This window comes from Panthera tigris, chromosome B2 (genome assembly GCF_018350195.1).
Source record: "Panthera tigris isolate Pti1 chromosome B2, P.tigris_Pti1_mat1.1, whole genome shotgun sequence".
NCBI classification, from domain to species: domain Eukaryota; kingdom Metazoa; phylum Chordata; class Mammalia; order Carnivora; family Felidae; genus Panthera; species Panthera tigris.
Genome location: NC_056664.1, coordinates 149320121 through 149340877, shown reverse-complemented (window position 1 = coordinate 149340877; position 20757 = coordinate 149320121). Strand labels below are relative to the sequence as shown.

Sequence of the window (20757 nt, the reverse complement as noted above, 5' to 3'; positions counted from 1 at the left end):
CAGTTTTACCCGTAGTGTCCCTTTACTTTTTTTGTACACTTTTTAAGTTTTTTTAATGTTTATTTTTTTTGAGAGAGAGAAGGGGAAGGGCAGAGAGAGCGGGAGACACAGAATCCGAAGCAGCTCCAGGCTCCGAGCTGTCAGCACAGAGCCCGACGCGGGGCTTGAACTCACAAACCGTGAGATCATGACCTGAGCCGAAGTCGGACACTGAACTGACTGAGCCACCAGGTGCCCCTCTTGTACACTTTTTGTTTCTTCCTTTTTCCTGCAGACTCCTGAGGGTTGTCTCCATCTATTAATGGCTCTGTTAATCTGTCTTGTACGTTTCCACTAATAAATAAACAGAAATAGACACATTTGGTCTTTGTCTCCATTTCCGGCTTGAAGCTCTTGAAACTCTTGGAATTTCCTAAGTGCTGAGAGTGACCAAAGGATCTTTTGTTGTGCTCATGCAGTGACTTTTGGAAAGCCCCTAAAGGAGGGGGCAGGTTGCCAGGGGAACAGTCACAGGATTAGGGGTTGGAACTTTCGGTCCCACCCGCTGACCTCCGGGGAGGGGAGGGGACTGGAGGTTGGGTTCAATCACCAATGGCCAATGATTTCATCAGTCACGCCAGTGTAGGGAAGGCCCCATGGACACCCCAGAGTTTGGGCTGGGAGAGCTCCCGGGTCCGTGAACAGAGGGATTTGGGGACAGCGATGTACCCGGGGCAGGTACGGAAGGTCTGAGCTCTTTCCCCACACCTGCCCTTCGTGTGTCTCTCCCATCTGGCCATTCTAAGTCGTACTCCTGCCAAAAATACTGGTGATCCAGGAAGTTTCCAGAGTCAACTGGTTTGCTGGGCTCTGTGAGCCCTCTAGCAAACTAATCAAACCCAGGAGGGGGGCGAGGGAAACTCTGATTTATAGTCTGTCGGTCTGCTGCACAGGTGGATGTGGAAAAGTCGGGGTTCAGAGCCGACGGCAAGAAAGGATTCTTGAGACGTCTTCCGTGCAATAGGACGGTTTTATTAAAGCACGCACGGGGACGGGACCCGAGGGCAGGAAGGGCTGCACTGGGTCCCGAGGAGTGACAGGTTATGTACTTGGGAGCTGGGGGAGGTAAAGACTAGGGAGGTCCCCAGAAGGACTTTCATCTGCTAAAGTAGACACTTGCTAAGGTGGTTTTTCCTCTAGCAAAGCACTAACATGAAGACAAAGGGAGTTCCCGGAGAAACAAGAAACGCGAAACGTTTTCCTCTGCGGGTCTCAAGTATCTTGTCAGTGGGCTGCAGGGTATAAGGAAATTCAGTTTTATCTGCCATTTCTTTTGCCTTTGTCTCCCACACAGGTGACAGCTGGAGGGGGGCAGTGTGTGTGCTGTGTGGGGGACTGAGCCCTCACCGTGTGCGGTCGACTCTGTCTCCAGGTGGACGGTGTCAGAGCTGAGTTGGACTGTAGGACCCTCGGCTGCTGAGTAGGGGACACCCCCAGCACACCGCACAGATCCCTGGAGGCCTGGCTCTCGTCGGGCTAAGGGTGTTTTTCCCTCTAGGAAAGCACTGGCATCCAGACCGCAGGGAGTTCCTGGGCCCCAGGCCACGATGGGACCGCCCTTTCCTCGAAATTTTACTACGATGTTTGTAAACACCAGAGACTCTATCAGTTTAATCATTTGTTTTCTGTCCTTCCCTTTGTCCTTGGTGGCCAGGAGCCTGAGGAGTGTCACACATCCCACGGGGCGGGGGGGGGGAGGGGGCGGGGGGGAGGGGGGGAGGGGGCGGGGGGGGAGGGGGCGGGGGGGGGGTCAGCTTGCTTAGGCTCCTTCATCGTTTTTCATACATCATATTGCCACTTGGTTCCCTTTATGGTTTCGTCTTTTCACATCGATAATACCTTTTATTTTCTCAGACACATTTCACATAATTATTTCAAATTCTTGGTCAATCTATTTTAGTATTTCGGATTTAGATTATAATATTGCCCATCTTGGGGGCACCTGGGGGCTCAGCCGGTTACCTGAGACCTCAGCCGGACTTCAGCTCAGGTCACCATCTTGCGGTCTGTGAGTTCGAGCCTCGCGTTGGGTGAGCTCCAGCCCTGCTTCAGGCTCCGGCCTCTCCTTCTCTCGCCGCCCCTCACTCACTCGTGCTCTTTCTCTCAAAAATAAATACATTTTAAAAAATGTTAAAAATAATAATAATATTGTCCATTTTGGTAGCAACTAACCTCAACCTCTGTGTGAAGTTCAAGAAGGCAAACCCTTCCGTAGAAGCGGCTTTTAGGCAGCCGACCTGAACAAGGGGGACCTGAGCAAGGTGGCCAGGCCGGGTGCACACAGGTCCGCCGGGCCACCTGCCTCAAAACAGCCAGAAGCCTAGCCGACAGGGGCCACTTACGCCTGGACTCGGGCACCAAAAGAGGAAAATCCCGAGTGTTCCCACCTCCTCCCCTTCCCCTCAACTCCGCGGGCACAGCACCAATCCCGCCTCCTGCCACACAGCCTCCCCCCTGCTGTCCCTGCCCACTGCTCCCTTGCAGCGTATCCAGTGGCCTCCTGTCTCCTCTATTCTGCCTCTGTGAGTTCTTTCACCGCTCAGGCCACGGGCCTCACACGGCCATCGCGTGGCCCCACCTGTGGTGGCTTCCCATCCGATTGGGGGAGACACCACGCCTGCCTGAAATAAACCTTGTTTATAGTAATATTCTATTCTCAGTAACTACTGAAACACAAGGTCATTCTGTATAAAGAAAGTGCAAACTCAATTATTGTACATGAAATAATAGAAAATTTGCATTTTTAATCACACTAGTTGGAAAGTTTAAGTCACTAGGATATAAATAATACTCTCTTATAAAAATACGTCCTTTCAGGGCGCCTGGGTGGCTCAGTCGGTTGCATGTCCAGCTGCGGCTCAGGTCATGATCTCTCAGTCCGTGAGTTCGAGCCCCGCGTCGGGCTCTGTGCCGACAGCTCAGAGCCTGGAGCCTGCTTCACATTCTGTGTCTCCCCCTCTCTCTGCCCCTCCCCCACTCATGCTCTGTCTCTCTCTCTCTCTGTGTCAAAAATAAATAAAAACATTAAAAAAAATATGTCCTTTCGTTGAGTAAAATTCTTTAAATGATTGCCATTACTTACTTGCTTCAGGAACATTCTATTCTACAACAGGTCATTTGATTTGATGGTCTTTTTTGTGATAGTATAGATAACAAGTAGTGTATGTATTGATTTATTTATTCATTATTTTTGAGGAGAGAGAAAGGGGCAGAGAGAGAGGGAGACAAAGCATCCCAAGCAGGCTTCACGCTGTCAGCGCAGAGCCCAACGTGGGGCTCGATCTCAAGAACCGTGAGATCGTGACCGACGCCGAAGTCGGATGCTTAACGGACGGAGCCACCCAGGCGCCCCACTAAGTGGTTTTTAATAAATTTTGAGAAGCCTCAGCTTCCACGAATGACACTGGTGTAGTTGTCCATGTCCTGAGAAATTCAAAAATTATTTAGAAACGTGCCCGATAAATTACTGCCGACAGATACGTCACAGTGCTTCGATGGGAGTCATGTTCGATTTTAGAAAACTACCCGCAGGTTTTTAGACTTTCATGCGGGGAGCCTCCTTACGATGTGCACAGAGGACTCAATGTGGACAGTGTTGCCTGGAGGCCGGATGTCGATTCTTCTGATTCAGACTCCAGAAGTCATCTGTTAAAGTGCAAACCCCGTACGATTCTTTCAGTGTTTTAGAACTTTCTTTCAAAATGACTGTTGCTTCTAACCTAGAAAGGAAACTGACTTTGAAATTTTCTTGTGTTTTAAAGATGGGCCAAATAGACAGTGTGCAGTTACAATGAGTTTCCGTTTTTCTTTTTTTAGGATCCTCTTCGTTGGCAAACTTGGCGTCAAAGGTCAAGAGACTTTACCAGCTTTAACATTAATAACACGTTCTTTTGTAAAAGTAGGTGTTTGCTTTTTCGTAAAATCATTTCCTACTCCTTCGGTGACTTTTCAGGGCACCGTGTGCAGCAAAATCTGGTTTCTGCATAATTTCTCGATGACATTAATTTTATTGCTGTTATCGCGGTGGAATTGGTGTGTAACGTAAGGAATCGATATCTGTGCCCTGAGGACCACAAAGGCTAGTCACCGTCCGTCTCCACACTGTTCGTTTTTGTCTCCTGAGGAGGACTTTCAAGACTTTGGCTCCTAGCAACTTCTATCGGCCCGGCGTTCCTAACTGGAGTCGTCACGACTGTACATCTATCCTCCTGACTTATTTATTCTATAGCTGGAAGTCTGTACCTCTCGCCCTCCTCCGCCCCGTCACCCGTCTGTCCCACCCCTCACCCCCACCTGGCAATCACCGACCTGCTCCCCGTGTCTGTGTCTCTTGGTTTTGTTTTGGTTTGTCTCTTTCAGACTCCACATGTAAGTGGGATTACGTGGTCTCTTCTCCTGTCTGACTTACTTCCCTTAGCGTAACGCCCTTGGGGTCCGTCCATGTTGTTGCAGATGGCAAGATTTTTCTTTTATGGCTGAGTGACATCCCATTGTACGCACATGCACACACACGCACACGCACACACACCCCACTTCTTTATCCACTCGCCCATCAGTGGACACCGAGGCTGTTCCCACACCTCGGTTATTGTAAATGATGCTGCAGTGAACGTGGGGGTGTGGATATGATTTTGACTTCGTGTTTCCGTTTGCCGTGGCACTAATTTGACTGGGAACACTGTGCTAGTTCAGTACTGAGCACACACACTTAACAGTGAGTGAGACAGTGCAGCTCTGCACAGGTCGTGCGATCTGTGTCCTCAGTGAGGTCCGGGATCTCCAGCCTCGTGAGCTGCCTCTGACTGAGTTCCGGGATGCGTCACGAGTACCTTCACAATAATGCATCCTGAAGTCGGCCCCGAACTCCACCCGCACCCGTCTGCCCCCAGCTGTCCCCGCGGCCCCGGTGGCCTCCGTTCCTCCCTTCTGCCCTGGCACTGCGGCACCAGGGGCATCCGCAGGGGCCTGGGGTCCTGGGGCGGATGCGGGCGGGTCAGGGCCGGCGGGGTTCCAGGTCCTCTAACAGAACAGCCTGCGGGATTCACGCGCATTAACTAAGGCGGTGAATTCGTTTACGGTCCGAGGGAAAATTCCACTTTGCACAGCAAACCCAAGTATGTTCCCCCAGCTCCCTTCCGTCTGGGAGTCTGCAGTTTGTCTCGCACCGGCATAACCCAAAGTGCACGTGGCAGTTTATTTCCTGCCGACTCTCCCCGTGAGGGTGTGCGCTCTGGGCTCAGGGCGTGCGTCCCCTTTTGCTGGGCCACAGGGAGCAAACAGTGGGCGCTCGGGAGATAATGTGATTGGGGTCACGAATCCCCAGTCCGACGCGGCATGTGAGTGGGAGGGGCTCGAAATCCTCCTACGGATCATTCTGGCCTCTCTTCCGCTGGCGCCTCCTGTTCTGCGAAGTATAACGATTTCTGTTCTGCCGCAAAGTCACTGATAAACTCAGCCGTCCAATCACGGCCAAGAATTAAGAGATGGACCAAGACGATCTCGGTGATTCATTGTACTTACCTGAGAACATCTGGGCCGTTTGCACACAGTGAGCTCACTGATTCGCACACCCCCCGTGGGCCCTGTCCCTGCCGAGGCAGATGGGAGAACGGAAACGAAGGGGCGACAGGAGAGAGACCGATTCACAAGCAGTGACAACCGCCAGACCAGCGGTGGAGACAAGGAAAAGGTAAAAGAGAACGGAACCCGACTCAAGGCGACGTGGCAGCCCGTGCTGCCGTCTGATGGCGCCAATACTGTCACTGCATTTCCGAGCGGCCGGCCGAGCGAGATGCCCCGTCACTAGCGCAGCGGGCAGCCTGGAGGCGCCTCCCGGGCGGGAAGGAGCTCTCCCAGATCATCTCCCAGCTCAGCGGGGCCAGAGGCTAGATCTGTTCCTAGAAAATACCGCCAATTCTTCTAGAAGAAACCACCGCACCCAGGTCCTGGTACTACGGTTGCCAACTCCCACTTTGGGCCTGAAAAGAGAGACGAAGCCGAAACCCTGGGGAAGCAGCTCTTCTTGCGTTCCCCGGTGCTCTTGTCCTGGCGACAACAGTCCGTGGTCACGAGAAGCAGAATTAGAGGAGGGATGGCGGTTGCTTCGGGCGTAGGTTAGGGGTCCAATAGTGTCCCTTCTCCGAATAGAGCCTTGTTCACGTCCGAACCCCCAGGACCTCCGCATGTGCCGTTAGTTGGAAAGAGGGTGGTTGCAGGTATAATTAGTGACGATGAGGTCGCGCCGCAGCGGGTGGGCCCTGGCCCAATACGACTGGTGTCCTTGTAAGAGGGGGAAAAGAGGGAGGCACAGAGAACACGGCCCTGTGAGGACAGAAGAGATCAGAGTGGGGCGTCTACAAGCCCAGGGACGCCCAGCATCGTTGCAAGGCCCCGGCGGGGAGCGGCAGGCAGGACCCTCCTCCGGAGGGAACATGGCCTTGTCCCCCCACCCTGATGGTGGACTTTCGGCCTCCAGGACTGTGGGAGAATAAACTCTTGCGGTTTTAAGCCACCCGGCGTGTGGCCCTTCCTTCCGGCGGCCCCGGGAAACCGGCAGAGGGCACCTGGCCGCACAGATGCCTTCCTCACGAAAGGCCGAGGGGCTCCGGAACGATCACTTAAAGGCCAGGAAGCTGTCCATAGGGTTGCTCGAAACCGTACCTACCTCCTCCTCGTCGCTTGAGCCCTAACCGCATGTTCCCCGGGTCCACCTCCAACACGATAAACCCAGAAGATGGGAGACCTGGCTCCTCCTCTGCCTCACTTTGCAAAAACCCCAGGAAGCCGGGAGCTGTCGAGCAGCTGAGGCCCGAGGCCTTCACGCCCCCAAATCCTGCTCCTCTGCCGGCATCTGCGGCCCCCTCAGCCAGGGTGCCGGGGCCACACGCCGTAGCCACAGCCCGGATGGTGCCCACGCGAGCCTCCCGGGGCCCCCGGAACAAAGGAGCCCAGCTGGGGCCTCAAGCAACAAAATCTCTTCTCTCACCGTCCTAGTGACCCGCAGGCCGACATCACATGTTGGCAGGGCCCTACTCCCGCCGAAGCCTCTGGAAGAGGGTCCTTTCGTGCTTTGTCATAGCTCTGCTGGCATCGGTGACCCTTGGCCTGCCTTGTAGACGGGCCGCCCCGCTCGCTGCCTCCACTGTCACATGACCTTCTCCTCCCTGTCTGTCTCCGTGTCTCCTTTCCCCGTGTAAGGACACCAGTCATACTGACTGGGGCCCGCCCTACCCCAGCATGACCTCCTCTTCGCTCGACACATCGGCGAAGACCCCGTTTCTCAACAAGGTCCCATTCACAGGTGCCGTGAAAGGCCGTCACCTCGTCTTTCTGGAGAACACGGTGTGACCGCCACTGCCACCGCCACCCGCCACTGCTTGGCCGGACACCTGGAGGACTGATCGCCTGCAGCCCCACCTCTACCGGGGACAGGACGCAGGAAACGGCGAGATCAGGGCCTCCCGGGCATCGGCACCAATGGCAAGAGGGCAGCGGCCCAGATGGCGAGCTGGGGACTCCAGTCAGGGAGGATGGGGAACCGGACGTGGGCAACACTCTCCTACAGGCTGATCAACAACCACACACGCGCGCGCGTGCACACACACCTGCACCCGCACACACACACACAACCACACACACACACGCCCGCACAAACACACACAACCACACACACACGCACACACACAACCACACACACACATGCACACACACAACCACACACACACACGCCCACACACGCACACAACCACACACACACACGCACATACACACGCACATACACACCCACACCCACAACCACACACACACGCCCGCACACACACACACACACACATGCCCGCACACACACACACACGCCCGCACACACACACACACAACCACACACACACACACATGCACACACACGCACATACACAACCACACACACGCACACACACATGCGCACGCACACACAACCACACACACACAACCACAGACACATAACCACACACACAACCACACACACACAACTGCACACACACCCACATACAACCACACACACACACAATGACACACACACACAAAACCACACACACACCTGCACACACACAACCACACACACGTAGACACAACCACACACACACGCCCGCACACACACATGCCCGCACACACACACAACCACACACACACATGCCCGCACAAACACACACAACCACACACACACATGCACACACACGCACATACACACGCACATACACAACCACACACACACCCACACACAACCACACACAAATGCCCGCACACATACACACACACACACACAAGCCCGCACACACACACACAACCACACACACACATGCCCGCACACACACACACATGCACACACACACATGCACATACACAACCACACACACACAAAACCACACACACACGCACACACACACACACACACGCACACAACCACACACACAACCACACACACAGTCACACACACACACAACCACACACATAACCACATGCACACACACAACCACACACACACAACCACACACACGTACACACAACCACACATACACGCCCCCACACACACAACCACACACACACGCACATACACAACCACACACACACGCCCACACAAACACACACAACCACACACACACCCCCATACACACAACCACACGCACACACACAGATAACCACACGCACACACGCACACACACCCCCCCACACACAACCACATGCACACACACAACCACACACACCCGCCCACATACAACCACACACACAACCACACACACACAACCACACCCGCACACACCCACCCACATACACACACACAATACAACCACACTCACACAACCACACACACATCTGCACACACACAACCGTACACACACCCACACACATCCACACACACACAATTCAACCACACTCACACAACCACACATACAACCACACACACACAAACACCCACACACACAACCACACACACACGCCTGCACACACACACGCACATACACAACCACACACACACACAACCACACACATAACCACACACACACCCGAACACACACACACAACCTCACACACACCCGCACACACACACACAACCACACACATAACCACACATGCACACACACATGCACACACACCCACACACACGTACACACACCCGCACACACACACAACCACACCCACACACATACACACACGCACATACACAACCACACACACAAAACCACACACACACGCGCACACGCACACACAACCACACACAACCAGACACATAACCACACACACACACACAACCACACACATAACCACACACACCCACACCCACACCCACACAACTGCACACACACCCACATACAACCACACCCACACCCACACCCATGCACACACACAACCACACACACATAACCACACACACACATACAACCACACACAACCGCACATATGCACACACACCCATATACAACCACACACCCAATCACACACCCAATCACACACACAACTGCACACACACACATACAACCACACACACGCACACACGCACACACACACAACTCCACACACATACAACCATACACACGCACGCACACACACACAACCGCTCACAAGCACACACAACCGCACACACAACCACACACAGGCACACACGACACACACAACCACACACACACCCGCACACACACAACTGCACACACAACCACATACAACCACACACACACACACACACATGCACACACACATGCACACACACAACCACACACATAACCACACACACAACCGCACACACAACCACACACAGGCACACACAACGACACACACAACCACAACCACACACACGCACACACACACACACACACACACAACTGCACACACACCCACATACAACCACACACACACACACATGCACACACACATGCACATACACAACCACACACACACAAAACCACACACACAACCACACACATAACCACACACACATGCACACACACACACAACCACACACACAACCGCACACACCCACACACACAAAACCACACACACCCACACATACACAACCACTCACACACACCCCCACACCCACACACACAACCACACACATAACCACACATGCACACACACCCACACACACAACCACACACATAACCCCACATGCACACACACAACCACATACACGCACACACAACCACACACACATAACCACACGCACACACAACCACACACATGCACACACAACACACACATAACCACAACTACACACACGCACACACACAACCACACACACAACCACACATGTACACACACACGCACACACACAGCCACACACAACCACACACACATAACCACACACACACACACAACCACACACAACCACACACAGGCACACACCCACATACAACTACACACACACAGCCACACACAATTGCACACACACACAACCACACACCCACACAATCACACACACAACTGCACACACACACATCCAACCGCACACACACACACAACTGCACACACATACAACCATACACAACCACACACACGCACACACACACACACAACCGCTCACAAGCACACACAACCACACATACAACCGCACACACAACCACACACATGCACACACGACACACACATAACCACAACTACACACACGCACACACACAACCACACACACAACCACACATGTACACACAACTGCACACACACCCATATACAACCACACACACACAACCACACACATGTACACACACAACCACACACACAACCACACACACACAACCACACACGCACACACACACACAGCCACACACACAGCCACACACACAACTGCACACACACATACAACCACACACACACAACTGCGCGCACACACACACAACCACACACACACAGCCACACACACAACTGCACACACACATACAATCACACACACACACCTGCGCACACACACACACAGCCGCACACACAACTGCACACATACACAAGCACACACACACAATCACACACACAGAGACAACCACACACAGCCACACACACGCACACACACACATAACCACACACACAACTGCACACACACACAACCACACGCACACACATAACTACACACACACAACCACACAAAACCACACACACGCACACACCACCCACGACTGGACAACACATACCCTCAAGGCATCATGACACCTGGACCACAGCCTTTCTTGAAGTTTCTGGGACGTGCTGGTCTGTGATAACCTCCCCAGCACCGAGGCCTTTGCCAGCCATTTGTGCTTCTCGAGGGAGCTCACGGGTGGCACGGACCATCTTCATTTAAGTGGATCCTTGCTTGGTCACCCTTGTAGCTAAAAGGGAATCGAAAGGGGAGGTAAATTAAGACCGACAGGAGCTCCTTTCTGTAGAGTGAGGTGCCTGGTGATTTGCACCTGTTTGACATTGTTCAATTGTACCTACATACTGTCTTGCCGTGTAGAAAAAAGTCGAAAGGCTAAAGCTGGCATAGCCCTTCCTGTGTCAAGCACTTTCTGAATGGCTTATAAATATTTGCTCAATGAGTCCTCAGACACCCCTATAAGGAAATACTATTATTAACCCCATTTTACAGATAGAGAAACAAAGGCAGTGAGTCAGGACACCGACGGTCACACAGCAAGAAGGTGACAAAGCCTCAAAAGTCAGGCTCCAGAATCCATGTGCTGAGTCAGCAGAGACTGGATACTTCCTCTGCCAATTTTCACTCCGGGCTGACCACGTGACTTGATGGATGGTTTTGAGAGGTATAGCAGTTCGATGGTACAATTCAAAGTGGCTTGCTAATATATTCGCTTATTCAACAAGTTTCTGCCTGCTGGCTAGTGAGGCTTGCTCACTAGGTGTGGAGTCAACAGCAAACGGCAAATGCAGACCGCGGGACACGACGGAACAGGGAGGACTGTCCTCTGCTTGTTTAGCCGTGCCACCTTCCCCGGGCGATTGGATCCTCTCTGCCTCAGTGTCCTCCTCTGTGAGACGGGAGGGCTGGTTTCTGCACTGCAGAATTCTACGTAACGGCGAACATTCTGGATGGCGGGCATCCTTAAAGACAGCCGGTGTGCAACTGTTAGGCTCTCGTGGTTGAATGGGGGGAGACACAGAATTCACGCTGCAAACGAATAATGGAGGTTTGAGCCGATGTTCAGTGTCCAGAGGAGGGTGACTCACTGGAGTTGGAAAAGGCTTTGCCTGAGTGGCTACTTTTGAGTGTGGCTCTGACACGTGAACTTACTCATGAACACTATTCTGGGTGGTGGGATTTCAGCAGTAAACGAAAGACAAGAATCCCAGCCGTGGAGGGGCTTACACTCTAACGGGCCGGGGTGGATAGGGGGGTCATAGCACATCGAACAACGCCCCTGGAGTACTAGAGGATGACGCCCGTCTGGAGAAAAACAAGCTGGGAAGGGACAGGTGTGGGGGCAGGTGGGAATAAGGAGAAAGAGGGGAGGCTGGAGCCTGGAGCCACTGCCTCCGGTGACCTTGCCAGTGCCCTTGCAGGGATGCGCGGGGCAGCCCAGCTGTGGCGAGAGCGAGCTGCACCCGAGCTCCTCCCCACTGCAGGCCTGGGTGTGTGTGTGCGTGCGTGTGTGTGTGTGTGTTCTAGCTGTTCCAGGGTTTGGGCCCATCAGCCCTGACTCCTAAAGGTTTCTGCGGGAAAGTCACCAGGCCAGAGAGGCCCCAGGTCAGCCCCAGGTGTTGATCCATAGTGACCTTCAACCTTCCCGACCTCACTCCAGCCCCTCCCACGGCCGGGGTCTGCCTTTGTCTCCGAGAACAATCTCAGCGCTTCCTCGGGGCCAGCCGTCCTCGGGGCCCCACGACTGCAATTTTCGTGCCCACGGCAGTGGGGCCTGTGCCCAGCACCCCGCATAACTCACCGGCCTTGGCCCGCCCCTCCCGCGCAGACTGTCCCTCTGGGGGTCCCCGCTGTCTGCGCAGCGCCTGCTGTCCAGGCCGTGAGTCCCGGGAGTGGGGGACTCGGAGCCCTGGCAAGTGGGGTTCGGCTCGCGCCCAGCGGCGGGAGTGCGCCGGCTCCAGGGGCTTCTCCGAGGCCGCGCTCTCACCCTCCGCGCCCGGGACGACCCCCGGTGGTGCTGCAAGCCCCCGAAACTTTAGCCCTGGGAAGAGGCAATCCGTGACTGCAACCCGGGATGGAGCGCTCACTGAACAACGCGACCCTGGGTCGGTACCACTTCGGTCTGCTGCGACCCCCGGGCGCACAACCCTGGGGCGCACAACTCCGGAAGCCGAGAGCTGCGCCCTCCCCTCTAGCTCGCAGTGGGGACCAAGCGGGGGCCGGGCGGGGCGGAGCGGGAATAGGACGGGAGGGCAGGTAGGGGCCCGGGTAAGGTAGGGAAGGGAGGAGTGGAGGAGTGGAAGAGGACGAGGAGGGGATAGGATGGGGGCGGAGCGCGGCGGGGAGAGGCCGAAAGAGGAGGGGAGAGTTAGGGGCGGGGCCGGGATGGCTTGGGAGGGGCGGAGCGGAAAGGGGAGGGGAGGGGGAGAGGGCGGGGCCGAGGCGGGGGGCAGGGCAGGGTAGCGAGAGGGCGGGGTCGAGGGGGTTGAAGAGAAGCGGGCCAGGGAGGGGAGGGGCCGGTCCGGGAGGGGAGAAGACGGCGGGGGAAGGGGGCGGGCCGGGGCCGGGAAGGGCGGGATGGGACCCCGGAGGGATGGGGAGAGGACGGGGCGGGGCCGGGATGGGAGGGGCCGAGGCGGGGGCAGGGCAGTGTAGTGAGAGGACAGGGTCAAGGGGGCGAAGAGAGGCGGGCCAAGGAGAGGAGGGGCCAGGGAGAGGAGGGGCGGGGCCGGTAGGGGAGAACCGAGGGGCGGGCCTGGAGAGGTAAGGGCTGAGAGGGGCCGGGAAGGGTGGGGTGGGACCCCGGAGGGATGGGGAGGGCACGGGGGAGGGATAGAGCGGGGTCGGAAGTGGGGACGGGGCGGGTCAGGGAGGGGAGGGGAGAGGACGCGTGCAGGGGCGGGAGGGGCGGGGTGGGGGGTGTCGGGGAGGGGAGGGGAGAGGACGCGTGCAGGGGCGGGCCGGGGAAGGAAGGGGAGAGGACGCGTGCAGGGGCGGGAGGGACGGAAGCCCCCGCCCACCGCAGCCAGGACGCGCCGCCTCCGCTCGCCCCCAACCGCCGCCCGCGGGGCTGGCTCCATTCAGACCGCGAAAAGCGGCGGCCGCGTTCACGCCGCTCCACCAGGATCCCGACCTGGACCCCGACCCCGACCCCGACCCCGACCCGGACCCCGACCCCCGCCCAATCCCAGACCCCGACCCGGAACCATGAGCCCAACCCGGACTGAGACCGCGACCCCCGCAGGTGAGCGCGGCCGTCCCCGCCCCCCGTGACCCCGCCCACGGCCGAGCCGCTGGGGGACACGGGCACCCGGCCGCGGACTGTCACCTCGCCGCCGCCGTCGCTCGGAGTTCGCGCCCCGAAGTCAAGCTGAGGACTCGGGACCCTCCCGCGGGCCCACGGTCGTCCCTTCGGTGGCTTCTGACTTAGAGGTGGGGTCGGGGTCCCAGCTCTGCGGCGCCTTCGTCCCCTACCCTGCCTCTCCCCCCGACCCTCTCCCCCCCCCCCCCGCCTCTTACCCTCCCCACCGTCCCCCCTTGCCTCGTGGACCCCGAGGCAGGTGCAGGGACACCCGGGCTGCGCGGCCCCTTTAGTCTCCGCGCCGCGGGCTCGACCCCCGCGTGGCCTGTATTTGGGTTTTCCGGGCTTGTTTGAAGACAGCTGGGCTCAGAGGTGCCTGAACAGACGGAGGCGGCTGGCGGGGGACCCGGGTCTTCCCGCCCCCAGAAGTTTCCCTTTGCAACCTGATGTGGCTGGTGCTCCTGCGAACGGTGGAGGGGAGACGGGAGGGCTCCGTGACTTAATTCCCGTCCGAGGTTTCAGAGGGCGCAGGGGGGCTCAGGAGCCGGGTGGGGGTGTTCGTACAGCACGGATTTGTCTGCCGCGGTACAGGTGCTGCCTCTGTTTAGCGAGTGGCTTGTGGGGGTGTCACGTTTGCTTCCGGGGCTCAGGATTCTTAAGAAGGTGGCGCCCCAAAGAGCTTTCCGGCCCGGAATCACTTGCTTCAGTTCTGTTCCAAGCGCAGCCTAAGGCTCAGACTGCACCCTCTGAGCTTGACGGGAAGTTTGCATTCCGATTCCAAAACGAGTGGAACGTCCGCTCTCCGTGGGCAGGACCGCAGGCCTGGAGCGCGTCAGACGACACCTGACACCTGCTGATTAGTGTGGTTGTCACCACAAAGGTGCTGTGGCCACCTGGCCTTAGCTCTTGCCGCATCTTGTATGTAGAACGTGGGCTGCGACCGTGGGCACCCAGCCCAGGGGCAGGTGACCGGGGCGGCAGGGCGGGCCTGGGCTGCCAGTGGCCCTTCCAGCCTTCCCCCCGCACCTCCCCCAGCCCCGCGAGCCTGCGTCCGCACACTGCGGCCTGCACGTGTGGGTTCGGGGCGCCCTGGCCGGGAGGCTGGTGTGTGTAGCCATCACGACCACAGCACCGACGTTCTAGTGAGCACGGCCGACTCTGCCGGCACCGGCCCGGCGCCGTAGGGGTGTCGGCTCCTTAATTCCGGCCCGTGCTCCTCCAGCTGCCTGCGGGACCCGGGGCTCTCACCGTCCTGCTGATGGCACCTGGCCGGCACCCCCCCGGGGGAGCCCCCCTCCTCTGGGAGCTCTGGAGGCACCGTGGGCGGAGGGGTTGGGTGAGGGCTGGCCCCCAGGACACGGCCCCCACTCCTGGGCACGGCTACAATGTTGACCAGAAGCCGAGTGGTCCCCGAGGGGGTCGTTCCCTGAGTTCCGTCCACGGTACCCAGGGCGCCAGATCCTGCCCTTGGGGCCAGGCGAGCACGACCCCAACGGTAACCGCGGGAGGTGTGCCCACGCCTCGCCCGCGGGAAGGAGGCCGACTGTCTGCTTCCAGGAGCCGGGCCCTGCCCGCCCTGTGCCTGCTGCGTGGCTCGGGGCCACCTGGGGACGCGTGCCGCTCTTGTGGGTCCCCCTCACCTGCCTTCGTGGCTGGGACTGACGTGGGGCCCCCGGAAGAGGCTGGGGGGGCGGTGAGGGAGGCGCTATTGACCCTGAAGCGAGGTCTTGGCACACGTGTCCGTGGAGCATCTGCCACGTGAGTGAGTCAGGCTGCTGGCAGGACGCACAGGTGTGTGCAGAGGGGAGGCGGGGCCGTGGCGGGGCCCGTGCGCCAAGGACGGTGCCCCATGTGGCCTGTCGTGTGTCTGCTGAGCGGCTGGGCCCTGGGCACCTGCCCGAGGAGCCTGGGTCACGCTCTGAAGAGACCCACGCACACCCGCGTCCGGCTCTGTGCTGATGGGGCAGAGCCTGCCTGGGATTCTCTCTGTCTCCCTCCCTGCCCCTGCCCTGCCCACACACTCTCCCTCTGTCCCTGCTCCTGCCCTGCTCCCTCTCTCTCTCTCTCTCTCTCTCTCTCTAAATAAATAAAATAACCATTAAAAAACATTAGAAACAAATAGTCTGGCCCACACATAGGTACAAACCAAACAGTACCTGAGACCCTTCGGGGGTCCTACCTGTGGGAGGAACCCCACTCTCGGGGGCCGTTCCCCTCCCCCACCCACCCTGGGCACGGCAGGGTCACTGCTCTGGGGGACTTAAGTGCCCCCAGGGTGGCACTCAAGTGTGCTTTTGTGAGGGAGTCTGGATGCAGAGTCCCGGTGCCCGCCCTCCGGCAGAGGGTGTGACCCGACAGCGGGCACCCCCCTCGGCAGAATCTGGGCCCCGGGCTGGACGGAAGCGGCACCCACGCCCACCGCCGCTCTGTCACCTGACCGAGGGGACGTATTATAGAGTTTCCTTCCCAGGCTGCGGAAGCTCTGTCAGGCATTGCTCAACACGGTCTAGGGGCCTTGAAGGCGGCTCACCGCTCCTGGCCGCAGCCCAGGGCCCCAAGGCCGGCCTGCCCCCTGCAGCCGCCCAGCTCCGGCACTTTCCCTCCTCCCCGTGACTGTGCCCCGGGCTCGGGCCAGGTGACCCCCAGTGAGAGGTGCTCCCCATACTCTCCCAGGCCCTCCCCACCAGCTCCCACGTGCACCTTCACAGACTGCCCTCTCTGAGCTCTGAGGGTTCGCCGACACCGCTCTTCCTTTGAGTTCCTGGAGAGAGAGGATGCGTGTGCGTCGTCTCTGGACCCGAGTCCAGGCTTTCAGGTGGCTTCTGTGCCACCTGAAGATGTCCCCGGAAGACGTCCAGTGCTGGGAGAAACCAGAGCTGCGCCCTGGGAAGCACCCAGGGGAGCTCTGGTCCAGAGGCCCCTGAGAATGCAGGACCCGGCCTGGGGGTCAGGGCTGGGAGGTCCCCGGCCTGACCAAGGGGCGCACCTGGCACCGTGGAGGGGGGGTGTGGGGGCAGGGCGGAAGCACAGGGCAGCCCAGTTTGCTTCTAGCCTCGCTGACCCATGTGTTCCTGGGCAATTCCCTTACCCTGTTGGGCTTTGGTTTCCTCCAAATGTAAAATGGACACAATACCGGCCTTTTTGTGTTATGGGGTTGTGTACGTGAGAGATTTGGGAGAGTTAAAGCATAAATATAAAATACACTTGAATAAAATGTGAGGTTCAGTGTCAGGTGTTGGCCAGGCTCCTGGGTGGTTAAACCATAGCTGAGAGGGGAGAGGGGTTCAAGGGCTGCTAGTCTGGGGGAGCTAACTCCCCAAGGCCACCCGCTAGTGACAGGGGTGGGGACACGGTCACCTGTGCAGCACAGACATGTCTTAGGAGTGTCCCGACGGAACACCAGCAGCTCCGTGCCTGACGAAGGGAACAGGGGACACAGGGAGGCCAAAACCCTTTTCATTTCGCCCTCCGACAAAACGGGTTTGTTTGCCTCTTTAGTTCGGACTGATCTGCACCCGAATTCAGCTTCCTAAGAGGTCACAGAAAGCTCCGGGTCGTCACAAAGAGCAGCTCTTCTGGTGGCTGTGGACAGAATCTCATCATGAAGGTTCAGATGGCATTTACTTTACTCCAAACAAGTGCTCAGTCCACGGAGCCTCCGGAGACGCTTTCGCCTCTAGACCCCATGCTTTGCGCATGGCAAAGACCCACGAGCCTTGTCAGACGTTCTGTACACAGACTGTGACTGTGTCTCGATTCCCAGTTCTGGGAACTTCCACCACCGGGACCAAGTGAAAGCCTCGGAGTTGGTCCAGAAGAGCTGAGCAACCTCGTAAAACAACATAAATTAGGAAGGAACCTCGTGCGGTCTGCTCTGACATTTCCATTTGAGGCTGGACATAGTCAAGTGTAACGTGAAATGTGTTGGTTCATTGCAGTTGACAGGCTGGGAGAAGGGGGAGAGCATGTGTGACGACCGTGACCTTGAGCTCTGAGGCAGGGGGGCCTGTGTCATGACTGTGACCTTAACTTCAGAGGCAGGAGGGCCTGTGTCACGACCGTGACTTTGACTTCAGAGGCAGGGGATCATGTGTGACAACAGTGACCTTGACTTCAGAGGCAGGGGTGCCTGTATGACGACTGTGACCTTGAGCTCTGAGGCAGGGGAGCCTGTGTGACGACCGTGACCTTGAGCTCTGAGGCAGGGGAGCCTGTGTGACGACCGTGTCCTTGACTTCAGAGGCAGGGGATCATGTGTGACGCCTGTGACCTTGACTTCAGAGGCAGGGGATCACGTGTGACGACCATGACCTTGAGCTCTGAGACAGGGGATCAAGTGTGATGACCGTGACCTTGACTTCAGAGGCAGGGGTGCCTGTATGACGACCGTGACCTTGAGCTCTGAGGCAGGGGAGCCTGTGTGACGACCGTGGCCTTGAGCTCTGAGGCAGGGGTGCCTGTGTGAGGACCGTGACCTTGACTTCAGAGGCAGGGGGCCTGTGTGACGACCGTGACCTTGAGCTCTGAGGCAGGGGAGCCTGTGTGATGACCTTGGCCTTGACTTCAGAGGCAGGGGAGCCTGTGTGATGCCCGTGACCTTGACTCAGAGGCAGGGGAGCCTGTGTGACGACCTTGGCCTTGAGCTCTGAGACAGGGGAGCCTGTGTGACAACTGTGACCTTGACCTCAGAGGCAGGGGAGCCTGTGTGACGCCCGTGACCTTGACCTCAGAGGCAGGGGATCATGTGTGACGACCGTGACCTTGAGCTCTGAGGCAGGGGAGCCTGTGTGACGACTGTGACCTTGACTTCAGAGGCAGGGGATCATGTGTGACGCCCGTGACCTTGACCTCAGAGGCAGGGGAGCCTGTGTGACGACCGTGTCCTTGACTTCAGAGGCAGGGGATCATGTGTGACGCCTGTGACCTTGACTTCAGAGGCAGGGGATCACGTGTGACGACCGTGACCTTGAGCTCTGAGGCAGGGGATCACGTGTGACGACCGTGACCTTGAGCTCTGAGGCAGGGGAGCCTGTGTGATGACCTTGGCCTTGACTTCAGAGGCAGGGGAGCCTGTGTGACGACCTTGGCCTTGAGCTCTGAGACAGGGGAGCCTGTGTGACGACCGTGTCCTTGACTTCAGAGGCAGGGGATCATGTGTGACGACCGTGACCTTGAGCTCTGAGGCAGGGGAGCCTGTGTGACGACCGTGACCTTGAGCTCTGAGGCAGGGGAGCCTGTGTGATGACCTTGGCCTTGAGCTCTGAGACAGGGGAGCCTGTGTGACGACCGTGTCCTTGACTTCAGAGGCAGGGGATCATGTGTGACGCCTGTGACCTTGACTTCAGAGGCAGGGGATCACGTGTGACGACCGTGACCTTGAGCTCTGAGGCAGGGGATCACGTGTGACGACCATGACCTTGAGCTCTGAGACAGGGGATCACGTGTGACGACCGTGACCTTGAGCTCTGAGACAGGGGAGCCTGTGTGACAACCGTGACCTTGACTTCAGAGGCAGGGGATCATGTGTGACGCCCGTGACCTTGACTTCAGAGGCAGGGGAGCCTGTGTGACGACCGTGGCCTTGACTTCAGAGGCAGGGGATCACGTGTGACGACAGTGACCTTGACTTCAGAGGCAGGGGATCATGTGTGACGACCGTGACCTTGAGCTCTGAGGCAGGGGAGCCTGTGTGACGACCGTGACCTTGAGCTCTGAGGCAGGGGAGCCTGTGTGACGACCGTGTCCTTGACTTCAGAGGCAGGGGATCATGTGTGACGCCTGTGACCTTGACTTCAGAGGCAGGGGATCACGTGTGACGACCGTGACCTTGAGCTCTGAGGCAGGGGATCACGTGTGACGACCATGACCTTGAGCTCTGAGACAGGGGATCACGTGTGACGACCGTGACCTTGAGCTCTGAGACAGGGGAGCCTGTGTGACAACCGTGACCTTGACTTCAGAGGCAGGGGATCACGTGTGACGACCGTGACCTTGAGCTCTGAGGCAGGGGATCACGTGTGACGACCATGACCTTGAGCTCTGAGACAGGGGATCACGTGTGACGACCGTGACCTTGAGCTCTGAGGCAGGGGAGCCTGTGTGACAACCGTGACCTTGACTTCAGAGGCAGGGGATCACGTGTGACGACCGTGACCTTGAGCTCTGAGGCAGGGGATCACGTGTGACGACCGTGACCTTGAGCTCTGAGACAGGGGAGCCTGTGTGACAACCGTGACCTTGACCTCAGAGGCAGGGGATCATGTGTGACGACCGTGACCTTGAGCTCTGAGGCAGGGGAGCCTGTGTGACGACCGTGTCCTTGACT

General features: G+C 57.7%; 1 protein-coding gene across 3 annotated transcripts in view; it reads left to right on the top strand.

Annotated features, from left to right (window-relative positions):
* Positions 1-14130: 14130 nt before the first annotated feature.
* Positions 14131-20757, top strand: part of FRMD1 (FERM domain containing 1) — a 29962-nt gene continuing 23335 nt past the window's right edge. For 2 of the 3 annotated variants that reach the window (XR_006218012.1, XM_042987542.1), the window contains exon 1: positions 14131-14563. The gene's annotated coding sequence lies outside the window, so the exon portion shown is untranslated. The remainder of the gene's footprint in view (positions 14564-20757) is intronic. The other variant, XM_042987543.1, reaches the window with a different exon arrangement.